Here is a 14,644-nt window from a genome sequence, read left to right on the forward strand (position 1 = left end):
TTCCTATTTATCTAGCACTGTTCCGTCCCTGCCAACTACGTTCCACTGCCACTGTGTCCCTCTGTCACTCTCAGGCAGCTATTGTCTCCTTCGCTCTTTCTGTACAACAACCTCTGTCTACCGTCTCCCAGGATTTATTACTTTTACGTCCCTTTCCCACACACTGTTTCCTCTCTCAGCACAAAAAATCACATTCTCATGCCAAAAAATTTAAAAGCATTGAGGAAGGCAGTATGGCGCAGCTACTGCCTCATTAATCACTCAGTCGTTCAAACAGAATCATACTTTTTTGTGCTTTGGCAGCAGCGTTGTTCTGCTGATTCTCTTCTTGTTCCTGTTACAACAGGGCATGTCACCTATGCCAAAAGAACTTTATTGGTCAGTAAAATTTTGATAGTTTGCTTATGTGAAACTGGAAAAACGCAAAATTTGTTTTACACCTCAGATCGGTGCACAAAAGTCTTGCACTGTTTCGATAGTACAGCATTGGGAACAAAAAACCCTTCTGATGATAACGGAGGCACGTTTCAGAGTATTTCACCGGGCTACGTCACTACAGGAGCAGAATATGAACCTCTGAGAATGAGAATTGGAAGAGGGGAGGAATTTAATTACCTGGGAAGCAAAATCACAAGAGATGGTAGAAGCCGGAAAGAAAATGCGACCAGAATACAAAAGGCTAAAATTGCATTTAATAGGAGAAGGAACTTACTCACCAGCAACTACATCAGTGTGAAAATAAGAAAACGTGTCATGAAAAGTTTCGTTTGGAGTGTGGCCCCATACGGATGTGAAACTTGGACAATAGGAAGAGAGAAGACGGCTAGAGGCCCTGGAGATGTGGTGCTATAGAAGGATGATGAAGATCAGCTGGAGAGACAAAGTGACAAATGAAGGTGCTTAGAAGTGTACAGGAAATCAGATCTCTGTAGAGGCACATCCAAACAAGAAGAGACAAACCTGTGGGGCACATACTACGACCCAACAACATCATTGGAACTATAGCAGAAGGAGCTTTTGAGGGAAGGAATCGGCGGGGTCGACCAAGGATATCATAGATGCAACAGATCATGATGACGTTGGATGTAAACACATACGTGGAAATGAAGCGGAAGGCAGACAGAAGAGAGGAATGGCGCTCTGCTGCAAACCAACCTCAAGGTTGAACACTAAAAGAAGACGTCACTTTATAAACTGCTTTTTCACCTGATACCGAATTTCACTTATATATTTTACACATGGAAGTAGGGCAACTTTGAACTTTTGTATCTCGTATGATATTAAGAAAATTTTCAAGGTTGTTCGAGATCGGGATCTTCGGAATATATCACAACAATTTGCTGTGTGTAGCTGTCTGGTACCATAAACCACGTTCTTCGGATCTTTCTCAATAACAGATAAAGATTTTTTTGAAATGGAACGATGGAACCTTTAGATGAAAGAGAAGAGAGTATGAAGTTAAAATTTTTGGAAGTTTCTTATTTAGTTACTTAGATATCCGCAACTGACAGCGAAAAAATAATAAAAACCCACCGTTTTTTGTATTTCTCTAGAACCGCCTACGAACTAAATGGTGCTTCCATAAGCCCCTTAAGGGGAACCACGCAAAAAGAAACAATCGATTTGCTTCATTTACCTACGTTGGGGGAATTGTGTAATATTCAGATTTTGATGGTGTACTGTATGACAATCCTTCTGTTAGGTACAAATATTGTTCCTAGCCCAAGGGATATCCAGAACACCTACCTTTCTATTATCAAGAGACCCTATGTTATGAGCCCGTGAAAATCCCTTTCCTACGCGCAGAGTTTTGGAACATACTGGTAGGGCATGACTGTAGCGTTCGTATCAATATCTTGTTAGGAGGTGGAATGGGGTGGAAGCGGTAGAAGGAGCTGGTATCGTATCGTGAACAGCTTTTATGTGAAACATGAGGTGTAGCCGTACGCGACACACTCAAGCGGAACGAATCAGATGATTACGACGGACGGGAGGGAGCGCGAGTGGACCGAAGAAAATCCCACACCGTGCGCCAGCGGCACGCGCTACAACGGTAGCCGCTCCCCGTTAACACACCAGGAGGGGTTGCACCGTAATCCCCGTACAATCGCCTGCCGACAGCACCTCCACATCAACCGTAAAAGCACCACGCTACTGTTACTCTTCACTCTCAGGTGGCTAAAGCTTCACGTGAGACAGTTCTAAGATACAGCGTAACTCAGATGGTTCAAACGGCCCTAAGTACTATGGGACTTAACATCTGAGGTCATCAGTCCCCTAGACTTAGAACTACATAAACCTAACCAACCTAAGGACATGACCCACATCCATGCCCGAGGCAGGAATTGAACCTGCGACCGTAGCAACCGCGTGTTTCTGGACTGAAGCGCCTAGAACCGCTGGCCACCGCGGCCGGCATAGCGTAACTATTTTAATGTTCGTCATTACATTAGTTGTAAAATAACTGCTTCATACACTGATACTCAACCATTATGGCAACTACCTACAGCGTTTCTGAATGACACCGGCTTGCATAACAAGCATGTAACATGGTATGGAAGGTACACTACCGAAAAAAGGCTGCAACACCTTCAAGGAGAAGACCATTTTATTAAAAAGTGAATTTATCATTGTAGGAGTATATGATAATATATCATTGCAGTAGTATATGGTAACACAGTGCAGACCAAATAAGACACACATGCCCCATATAAGGTTGTCCGAACAGTCGTATCGTTACAAAGTGTGCCCCTCTCTCTCTTGGGGCAACGCGGGCGTGTATTCCCGCACGCAAACGATAAGAGAGATGCCGAATGGCACACACACACACACACACACACACACACATATATATATATATATGTGTGTGTGTGTGTGTGTGTGTGTGTGTGACACACACACACACACACACACACACATATATATATATATATATATATATATATATATATATGTGTGTGTGTGTGTGTGTGTGTGTGTGTGTGTGTGTGTGCGTGCTTGTTTGAAAGTGTGAAATAATATCGCAATTTCAAAAGAAAAGGAGACGTATTGCATAGGAAAAAATCCATTGAGTCTGTCTTCTTACAAAATTTCGTTCAAATAGCTCCAGTAATTGTATTAAAGATTGTTGGAGAATTCTGAAACATCACAAGTACTTAAGAAAATAAATTACTTCATCGGTGCGAATATCGTTAGGACAGTTAAGTTTGATTTGAAACGATCTGCCCCAGTAGTTAAGTGTTACTTGTATACAAGAATGGTGGAAGTTCTTTTGGTATTCTAACTATCGATCAGTAGTATTTACTGAGACAAGTAGCATGTAGTAGTAATATTGAATATGTAATCAGGTGCAGTCGTTGTTTGCATTATCGTTCGTCAGGCATCACACGTCACATATTAATCTGTTGCTACCACAATCTGCTGTTGCACATCGTGTTCAATGTATAAAAATATTTAATACTTAAAACATTCAATGAAAGAAATACCTAATGCACAAGTAAAGGTGATACTGGACGCAGATATTTATTCACAAGATGTTACGAAAATAGTAACTATGTCCTGGAAAATTTGCCTCGTAGTGAACAAGATGCTCAGGCCCTTGTAACATGTAACCGTCTTAAATCTTAAACTTTTTTTTTCTTTCTGCACCACTTCACGGCTTGCATTCGTATAGTTTTAGCCACTTCAAAACGAGATCTCGTAAGAATATAAGTTCTAAAATTTGTGATGTCACTGCTATAACAAGAAACAGCTCTCGACTGCGAGTGCGTGCTGGAAAGTAATGCCTCTGAATGTTTTACGTAAAAATTCTGCAAGCTTTTTAAATAAAAGAAACGTTATTAACATTCTACATCTTCTTTCTTCATGTCTACACATTTGCAGCTTCCTGCTCAGAGCAGTAGCGTGTAACATGGCAGTGTGTAACATAGCTATGTCGGTGCTGGGTAAACTGTGTGCTTCGAGTTTCTAATTCGAAGAGTTCGTCCGTACTTGGAGCATGACAGCGCCCGATCACACACGAACGCTGCGACAACTGCAACAATCCTAGCCTGAGATTCGCCGCCATCGATCATCTTCCATACAGATCCGAATTGGCCCCATCCGATTTTGATTATGTTTCCCAAACGTAAAGAGCACCTTCGACAAATTCGTTTTAGCAGTGGAAAAGCGGTACAAGCAGAGGTGAGGCTGTGGCTCCGTGAACAAAGCTAAACATTCCGAGGTGACAATATCGACAAACTGGTCTCGTATTGACATAAGCACGAAAGGTTCTAACTCTGACGTACGACCGGGAAAGTATGCTCAAATGTTCAAAATGTGTGTGAATTCCTAAGAGACCAAATTGCTGAGGTCACGGGTCCCTAGACTTACACACTACTTAAACTAGCTTACGCTAAGGACATGCCCGAGGTAGGACTCGAACTTCCGGTGGGACGGGACGGGACGCGCAATCCGTGACATGTCGCGCAAAACCGCGCGGCCACTGCGTGTGGCGAAAGTATGCTGCGAACAGGTATAACGAAAACGCTAATGTGGACTGTGTAACTCACTGATAAACTAAAATAAAATACTCCTTCTACAATGTGCAGCAACAAATCCATTGCGCCCTCATACTAAATTTTTAGTGATGATTCGTTGCTTGTCTTCAGAGAACTGACTGAATTTATTAAATTTACATGAATGACAAGTGCACCATTTCTTTAGAAAACCAGATCTATCTTAGAGGACAAAAACGATACAAACTCTGACTAGCTTCATCATATGATCCAATGACTGCAATTACTCTACCAACAATATCTCTTCTTGTTACTTCAGAAAAGCGTCTCCGAAACTCCATTTCCATTGTCCTTAATTCCCTGTAATTGACCCTGGACACTTCCACAGTTCATCACCTTACAGAACGATGCCATGAACTATAGTTTTGCGTAACCATTTTCTCATTTTTTTACGTACGAGGGTTGCCCAGAAAGTAATGCACCGCATTTTTATCTCAGCTGAAATCAATGCTATGAATCCGAATCGTTACGTTGTATTATTTGAAGTCTCCTGAGTGAGTCGCGCCAAGATTACGTGTCTTCCGACAAATAGCGTAGTTACAGGACAGTTTCAAAACGACGCCAGTACGTGATGTACGTTACAAGCAACGTGCCGTCATTGAATTCCTCATTGCAAAGAAAGAAACTGTGGGGAATATTCACATCAGAAGACGGTTCGGTGGATCTCCACGATTTGCAGCGGTCGGGGAGACCATCGATGGCTGTCACACTTGACAGCCCTGACTTAGCTCCCTCGAACTTCCACTTCTTTGGACCATAAAAAGATGCCATTCGAGGAAGATATTTTGAGAACGATGAGCACGTGATTCACCCAGTGAAGCACTGGCTCCGCCACCAGGACAAGGATTGGTACCGACAGGGCATACACGTCCTTGTTTCGTGCTGGAGGAAACGCGTTAGAATGGGATGCAAATTACGTGGAAAAAAGGGTGTGTAGATAAAACACCATTCTTTCGTGTATGTAATTCTCATTATGTTCAATCAAGAATTGTTGAAAGAAAAAAAGATGGTGCATTACTTTGTGGGCAACCCTCGTACTTTTATTCCAGGAAATGAACCATAGCTGCTTCACTGCCACCTTTTCCTTTCCTGTTCTGTGCTTCATTTCCTTGTATCCCCTCCTTTGTCCAATGCTCTTTGTTCACTTCAGTGTGGATATGAACATTATCATCACTTTTCTCTACTCCCTTAATTTCCCGTTTTGTTGCTGGTAGTGATATCACATCTACATTTTCGGTAGATTTACTGTAATACTCCCCCTTTGTTAGTTGCGATGCCATTAGATTTCCATGTACCACAATCGATATAGTATTTTCGATTGCTGGCTCTATTCCATCTGATTCCGGTCTGGTTCCGAGGATTTACTATCGAATTTTTTGCAGGTTGAAATGTTCAGGGTGATGGGGAGCAGGCCCAACACCCAAACGCCAAACTTGGAGGAGTAGGTAATTTCTAATCAATGTTTTCCTTGTACCAATTATCGTTCTGGACTGAGGTGAATCTTTTTTTTGCATTACTTTATTTTAATTATGTAAGAAGACAGTCTCCGTTGCAAAACCCAACATGGAGTGGAATACACTTTAGAATTTAATTTTTATTCTTATAGAAGAGTTTTCTTGTTTAATGTATCCACATCTCTAACCCACAAATTGCGTATTTAAAACTCTTATTGACATTGCACTAAAGATGGTACTATAATATCTACCAAAGTAGGTATTCCTTTCACGAATACAGGTGTTCATAGATACACAAAGGAAGTAACTGACTCAGCTTGCGAAAAATATCAATACATACGTTTGCCCTCGGTATTATTGACAACATAACGGAAACTTCATGGAACATGTGTTCTAGGTACGATTTTAATCATTTTTTTTTTCATTACATGGATAGCTGCTTGGCAAACATTACAGATTAAAATAAATTTTTCCCATTATTATTTGATAATAGTCAGAAGATGGCTGTTAGCTGGTAGAAACCGGTGTAAAAAGAAAAAAGTAAAAAAAGTTCTGAGGTGTTTGCGAAAAATAAAGAAAATGAGAAAAACAACCTATGTGTGGAGGAGAATCTGGAAATAGGTGTCGGAGAGGTTTTGAAATGATGATATTTACACCCCCAAAAACATACGTTATTCATAATAGGAGCATTGCGCTGCCACTTAATGCTAGGTACTCCACATCAGGGACCTCAGTAGTCATTAGACATCGTGAGAGAGTGGAATGGGGCGCTCCGCGGAACTCACGGACTTCGAACGTGGTCAGGTGATTGGGTGTCACTTGTGTCATAGATCTATACGCGACATTTCCACACTCCTAAACATCCCTACGTCCACTGCTTCCGATGTGATAGTGAAGTGGAAACGTGAAGGAACACGTACACAGAGACGAACGACAGTTGAAGAGGGTCGTTATGCGTAATAGGCACACATCTATCCAGACCATCACACAGGAATTACAAACTGCATCATGATCCACTGCAAGTAGTGGGACAGTTAGGTGGGAGTTGATTTCATGGTCGATAGGCTGCTCATAAGCCACACATCACGACGGTAAACGCCAAACGACGCCTCGCTTAGTGTAAGCAGCGTAAACATTGGATGACTGAGCAGTGAAAAAACGTTGTGTCGAGTGACGAATCACGGTACACAACATGGCGACCCGATGGCAGGGTGTGGGTATGCCGAATGCCCGGTGAACGTCATCTGCCAGCATTTGGAGGCGGTGGTGTTATGGTATGGTCGTGTTTTTCATGGAGGGGACTTGCACCCCATGTTGTTTTCCGTGGCACAATCGCAGATAGGCCTACATTGATGTTTTAAGCACCTTCTTGCTTCCCACTGTGGAAGAGAAATACGGGGATGGCGATTGCATCTTTCAACGCGATCGAGCACCAGTTCATAATGCACGGCCTGTGTCGGAGTGGTTACACGACAGTAACATCCCTGAAATGGACTGGTCTGGACAGGGTCCTGACCTGAATCCAATAGAAGAAATTTGGGATGTTTGGGAAACACGACTTCGTGCCAGGCCTCTCCGCCCGACATCGATACCTCTCCTCATTGCAGCACTCCGTGAAGAATGGGCTGCGATTACCCAAGAAATTTTCCAACATTGAACGTATGCCTGAGAGAGCGGAAGCTGTCATCAAGGCTAAGGATATGCTAACACCATACTGAATTCCAGAATTACTCATGGAGGGCGCCACGAACTTGTAAGTCATTTTCAGCGAGGTTACCGGATACTTTTGATTACATACTGTATATTATTTCCTCCTTCTCTGGACGACAGTTAAAATCACGATGTGTTTATCCCGATAATAACTTGAACTTGAAAGCCAATGTTACAGATCTTAAACATCCAGGGTCTTTTGTTTTTTTGTTCCGTGCAATATCCTGTTTTGGAAATGAAAACATCTTACGGCTACATGCTATGTGGCCTATAATAAAAGGAGCTAGTTGCACAGAAGCATGCTTTAAGGGTAATAAGTAGTGTCCTCTGTAGAATCTATTCTAGACAGTTCATTAAGCAGCTGTGTACATTGACAAGAGTTTCACAGGATATTAACTCAATCGCGAAGTTTTCTGGCAACAATTAGTCACAGTCAGAGAAAAATTGATAAAAATAACACTAGAAGAAGAAATGATTTACACCATCCAGCACCCAGCATTACAGTCGCACAGGAAGGAATGAAGTATTCGTGCAAAGGAAACTTTGACAAGCTACTCGACGATGAAAGAATTTAATGAATAATTAAATAAATTTCTAACAGAAACGAAATTATATCTACTTGACTTCTTCTTTTAGTCTATAGAAGAAATTCTGAATGTGCAGTTCACTCCATGAGAGATAAAGTGAAGCACGCAGAAGGGGAGGAGGAAACGAAATTAAACATCATGAATTGGCATTGTATGTGACGCTCAAATGGTTCAAATGGCTCTACTATGGGACTTAACTGCTGATGTCATCAGTCCCCTAGAACTTAAAACTACTTAAACCTAACTAACCTAAGGACATCACACACATCCATGCCCGAGGCAGTATTCGAACCTGCGACCGTAGCGGTCGCGCGGTTCCAGACTGTAGCGCCTAGAGCCGCTCGGCCACTCCGGCCGGCTGTATGTGACGCTATTTCAGTTGTTTCAACACCAAATCAAATTTACAAAGAACTCGGCAGAATGAGCCCATTTGTCAGTATTACGTAGCACAATTTCTGGCCTGGATGCATGTACTGATTCGGTTGGAAAGGGCGCCATAAACCGATTGTATTCTCTCCTGTGGCAAGCTGGCCCACACGTGTGGTAACTCGTCCTTGACATCCTAGTTACTGGTACTGAGGCAGATTTTACATCCCAACTGGTCCCACACTTGTTCGATTCCGGAAAAATCTGGAGATATTGCTCATCATGAGCGTACATCAGTATCAAGAGAAAATTTGGTAGAAATAAGTACCAAGTGTCGGTGAGCATTCTTCTGTTGGCTACCTGATACTGCCACATGAGAGGTAACAGATGAGGACACAGTATGTCGTGGCGCACGGTTGTGCTATCAGGGTTTTCCCACTCACAATCAGGAATAACCTGAAATCATACGCGATCGGACTCCAAACCCTGATGCCAGGTATAAGACGTCTTTGCCTCTCCAAAACACTGAAAGGATGAGACCTCACGCCAGGACACCCCCAAACTTGCAGACGATGGCCACCTGGGGTGGTTACTTGGACAGCTTAGAACTGCACCTGTGGTGACAAACAGCCAAGCAATCAGTAAATGAGAGGCCCTTAACAAAACTGACAATCACTACTGTAGATATTGAACAGATCGTACCACTTTCTTAAGTAAGTTAGCTCCTTGCATAGATGGCAACCCTGGCATGGGATACATTCAATGGTGAACACAATGCGACAACATTCATCTGTGGTCCACGCTTCCAAGTCATTGTCTTGATCTCATCCATGAAGAAAGCCTATGATGGTGCTGCAATTGAAGTCAGCAATATGCGGCGTTGGGTGATGACGTTAGGAATCTGAGAAATTGACATCACATATAAACTGTGCAGCGGCCAAGCTACGTCTTTCAGAGAGGCCCATCGATGATGTGCTGATGATTTGACTCTTGGAGATAAACGCATTAGAGTTCACCATAAAAAGCAAATCCTGGATCTTTAAATCATGAGTTAAGAAACAAAAGCGTTAATTTCTCGAAATTAGTATTGATGCCTCGCTTCAATGAAGGCCCAAACGTGTGCAAATGCATGGTGATTGGGCTGAACGAAGTGCGTGTAGTTGACTGATCGAGTTAAAATGTGTAGAAATCCCGCATTCCAAAAGTAGGCATTTGTGTTACTTTATTAACGACAGCCTACACACGGGACAGTGATTCCCTAGTTTGGCAGCTGCCAGTCTCTGACCAAGCGTGGAGGATGATAGAGAATGGTACGTCTACTATTACCTGTTATCGGATCACAGGTGCGAATATGAAGAGGTTACGATGTGGTTGATGCACATGACGCTGATAACCCCTTGTTGAGGTGTGATTATACCACCCGTCACGTTCTCATGAATGCAACATCAGGCAACTGCCACATAAGAGTGCCCAACAAATCTGGATACTGAATGATTCGCTCAGCCAGCCATATGGAAACCCACAATAAGGCCCCTCTCGAACTGTCATGTGTTGATAAGACCGTCTCGCTTAAGTAAGTACGTGGCATCTCCGTGTCCTGCACAGTGATCACTCAACATCTGACAGCGTCCACGTCCTTTACATACCAGCACACCAGACCTGGTTACAATACACAAGGTATTGCACTCTCTTAAGCATTCTACTTCCTGCAGAGAATTGCAGCTCTGAAGAGTCAAAGAAACAGGTATACCTACCTAATATCGTGTAGGGCCCCCGCGAGCACGCAGAAGTGCCGCAACACGACATGGAATGTTCTCGACTAATGTCTGACGTAGTGTTGGAAGCAACTGAAACCATGAATCCTGCAGGGCTGTCCATAAACCAGTAAGAGTATGAGAGGGTAGAGACCTCTTCTGAACAGCACGTTGCAAGGCATCCCAGTTATGCTCAATAATGCTCATGTCTGGGGAGTTTGATAACCAAAGGAAGTGATTAAACTCAGAAGAGTTTTCCTGGAGCCACTCTGTAGCAGTTGTGTGGGGTGTCGCATTGTTCTGCTGGAATTGTTCAAGTCCGTCGGAATGCATAATGGATATGAGCGGACGCAGGTGATCAGATAGGATGCTTACGTACATGCCAGCTGTCAGAGTCGTGTCTAGAGGTATCAGGGGTCCTATATCAGTCTAACTGCACACATCCCACACCATTACAGAGCCTTCGCCAGCTGCAACAGTCCCCAGCTGATGTGTAGGGTCCATGGATTCATGGGTTTGTCTCCATGCTCGTACAAGTTCATCCGATCAATACAATTTGAAGCCCGCATCTCGTGGTCGTGCGGTAGCGTTCTCACTTCCCACGCCCGGGTTCCCGGGTTCGATTCCCGGCGGGGTCAGGGATTTTCTCTGCCTCGTGATGGCTGGGTGTTGTGTGCTGTCCTTAGGTAAGTTAGGTTTAAGTAGTTCTAAGTTCTAGGGCACTTATGACCACAGCAGTTGAGTCCCATAGTGCTCAGAGCCAGATACAATTTGAAACGAGAGTCGTCCGACCGGGCAACATGTTATCAGTCATCAAGAGTCCATTCTTGGTAGTGACGGAAACAGGGGAGACGTAAAGCTTCTTGTCGTGCAGTCGTCAAGGGTATATGAGTGGGCCTTCCCCTCCGAAAGCCCATACCTATAATGTTTCGTTGAATCGTTCGCACTGTAACACTTGTTTATGGACGAGCATTGAAATCTGCAGTAGTTTTCGGAAGGGTTACACTTATCTCATTTCGAACAATCCTCTTCAGTGGGCGTTGGTCCTGTTCTTGCAGGATCGTTTTGCGGCCGCAGCGATGTCGGAGATTTGATGTTTTACCAGATTCTTGATATTCACGGTAAACTGGTCGTTCGGGAAACCTCCACTTCATCGCCACGTCGGAGATGCTGTGTTAAATCGACCGTGCGCCGGATGTAACACCATGTTCAAACTTACTTCAATCTTGATAACCTGCCTTTGCAGCAGGAGAACCCGTCAAGAACTGCGCCAGACATCTTCTATATGCACTGCCGACCGCAGCTCCGTATTCAGCCTGTTTACATGCCCATTTATTTGACTACGCATACCTGTATCAGTGCCTTTGGGGTTTCAGTGTATTTACATACCTGCCGATGATTTGTGTTTGAGTATGAAGTATCATTGACCACTGACCATGGATTATGGTTCAAATGGCTCCGAGCACTATGGGATTTAACTTCTAAGGTCATCAATCCCCTAGAACTTAGAACTACTTAAACCTAACTAACCTAAGGACATCACACACATGCATGGCCGCGGCAGGATTCGAAACTGCGACCGCAGCGGTCGCGTGGTTCCAGACTGTAGCGCCTAGAACCGCTCAGCCACACCGGCCGGCACAATGGCTTATGGGTGCTTTTTCTTTCAGGCTGTGTAATGTCTAATGTGACTCTCTCTCTCTCTCTCTCTCTCTCTCTCTCTCTCTCTCTGTATGTTTGTGTGTGTGTGTGGGAGACAGACAGAGAGAGAGAGAGAGAGAGAGACACTGAACGCAGGAGGGTAATCCGAAGTACAATGCTTCCAAAGTCATAAGAAATTAATGACGAACGTATACTAACGGATACTGTACACACCATAACCTGAACTGTCAACTACACACACTGCCATTCAATATAGTTCCCATGCATTTGTGCATATTTGCTGCATCGGTGAACCGCGGCGTCAAAACGAATTTGGATTAATTAATGGTTTTGCATCTTGACTCATGATTTAAAATCCAGGATTCACTGTTGATTGTCAACTCAAATGCGTCTGCCCCCACGAATCAAATCATCAGGAAGTCGTCGATGGTTATTTGTGATGGATGTCGCCTGGTAGCTGCACAGTTTATATGCGATATCTGTTTCACAGTTTCCAAACATCATCATCCAATGCCGCACATTGCTGACATCCATTACAGCGCCCCCATAGGCTTACTTCGTGGATGAAATCAAATCAGCTTTAAAATCATGCGTTAAGAAGTAAAAAGCAATTTATTTTTCCAAATTGGTTTTGATGCTTGAGTTCAACGACGGCGCAAATGTGTACAAATGGATGATGACCACACTGAATGGCAGTGTTGTGTAGAGGACAGTTCAGGCTTTGAACTATACGAACTCCGCTGTTATACTGCATCGTTATACTTAAGGTGCAGCTAGTCACGGATATAGTGTGGACTGTAATTATCGTATGGCAGCCAAAATTGGTGGATATTCTAATGCGGAACTGCTTTACGCTGGAGAAAAATTAGTCCCGGTTTTGGACACCAGATTCAATTCTGGTGCTTTATAGCATCTCGTCCACGTTTCCGCTGCTCATACTGAACAAATTGTATACGCGGTGGTTAATACTAAAATGAACTTTACGCCTTTCTCATTTGTTTGGCTTTTTGTGCCCACATCCCGTTCCTAATCCGTTACATATGGGAACATTTCTGTACGTCTTTCTTGTATTGACAGTTCCAGATTTGTATCTGATGGCCAAAAACGGCCAAAATCGGTTTCGCATTAACGCATTAGAATATCTAGCAAGTTCCTGTGCCTTGCGATAATTACAGACAATACTGGACCTCTATTGGTGCTGCACTTTGATTATAACATCCCACCAATATAAAAATAAATAAAAATAAATTTGAAAAATCACGTAACTGGTCAGTAAGCTGCCACAAAAATTGACTGCAGTTCTAAATGTGGCTGGTCCCATGTCACAGCCAGAGGTGGCTGCGCCGTTTGCCCTGCGGGCCGGCGGTCGGCGCCTGGCAGTCGGCGGGCGCGCACTTTGCGCTGACGTCAGAGTGCGGGCAGGATGCAGGGCGCGGTGTCGCGTGGAGGGCTCGGCGCCGCGCTGGCGGCCCGCCATCGATCCCCGCCGCCGGCAATAAACACCGTCCGCGCCGCGCCGCGCAGCGTCCTCACAAACACTCCGCCAAATTGTGTTCTACCCGCCGTCAAATTAATACATAGTCAGCTTGACGCCGGATCTGCACAATCTGCAAATGAGTTCTATCTATCACGTCGCCGTAAGTGGCTATCGGCGATAAACAAGCTCGGAAAACCGGTTGTCGTGCGCTGTGCGTGTTCCGAGCGTCCTGTAGTCCAAGTCTCGCCCTCTGGTACAGTGTGATCAATTACAGTGACAGGATTTGCCTCAGCACACAGCTTCACAGCGCTGCACTACATGTCACTACAGGACACATACATCTGATTGGACCCGTTACTCCACCTCTTACTGGATAATTAAGAAGAAGATAGCGTAATGAGTCAACATCTACTGTTTATAATTATCGCACCTGCCTGTCGGTCTGTATTTGCCAAGCCTCGATGCGCCTCATTTGTCCTTCCTGTATTCTCCCTACATCTAGTACATCTACGTCTTTTATCACTACATTTTCCTGTTCTTCTGGCCCTGTTCTTCCTTTCCCTTCCCCTTACAAGATGTGTTTCGTATCAAAATCCCCTACTGTATTCACTAAAGTCAAGAACATAAATTATAATCCTTCCACTTAATATGTCTCCCCAATCTCATTCTTAACTATAGAAGATCACATAATTTATAATTCATATGTTTAATATGTCTTTCGCCTCGGTATGTGAGTGGTCAGCACGGCATACTGTCATGCAGGGGATCTGGGTTCGATTCCCGGTACTGCCAGAGATTTTTCCACGGTGGGAAGACTTGAGCAGGGTGCACTCGGTTTCATGGGACCAACCGAGGAGTTACTTGACGGGTTAGTAGTGATTTCAAAGTCAAGAAACCCGACAGCGACCGGGACATTGTCGTACTTACAACATGCATCTCCAAACCGCATCTGGTGACTCCATTAGCACAGGATGACACGGCCGTCTGTCGCGTCCGACTGTCTCATCTAAAGCCAGAAAACAGAAATTTATTGTTTTTGTTTTATCTGTCACCCATTCTCATTTCTTAAAATTTATTT

This window comes from Schistocerca nitens, chromosome 2 (genome assembly GCF_023898315.1).
Source record: "Schistocerca nitens isolate TAMUIC-IGC-003100 chromosome 2, iqSchNite1.1, whole genome shotgun sequence".
NCBI lineage: Eukaryota > Metazoa > Arthropoda > Insecta > Orthoptera > Acrididae > Schistocerca > Schistocerca nitens.